This window comes from Lithobates pipiens, unplaced genomic scaffold (assembly GCF_037356315.1).
Source record: "Lithobates pipiens isolate NorthernLeopardFrog02 unplaced genomic scaffold, aLitPip1_a1.2 Scaffold_22, whole genome shotgun sequence".
NCBI lineage: Eukaryota > Metazoa > Chordata > Amphibia > Anura > Ranidae > Lithobates > Lithobates pipiens.
In genome coordinates, this window is record NW_027507784.1 from 349,938,289 (window position 1) to 349,938,551 (window position 263).

Below are 263 nucleotides of genomic sequence, written 5' to 3' on the forward strand. Positions count from 1 at the left end.
TTATAAAATAAATTTACAATACACCCCTCCCCCCTCCATCTCACAAGAGGGTGTGTCATCTCCAGACTGAGCTCCACCCACACCAAAATCAACGCTGACCCCTCCCCCAACACTTATTGTCATACAGAAGAATTGTATGGGGCTCCGCCTCCACGGGGGAGGTAATATGATGCCACGCCTCCCAATATTCTGAGATGGGAAAGGAGGCGGAGCTGGCAACCGGCAGTAACTATCAGAAGCGGATGATTGGACGCCGTGCTGTC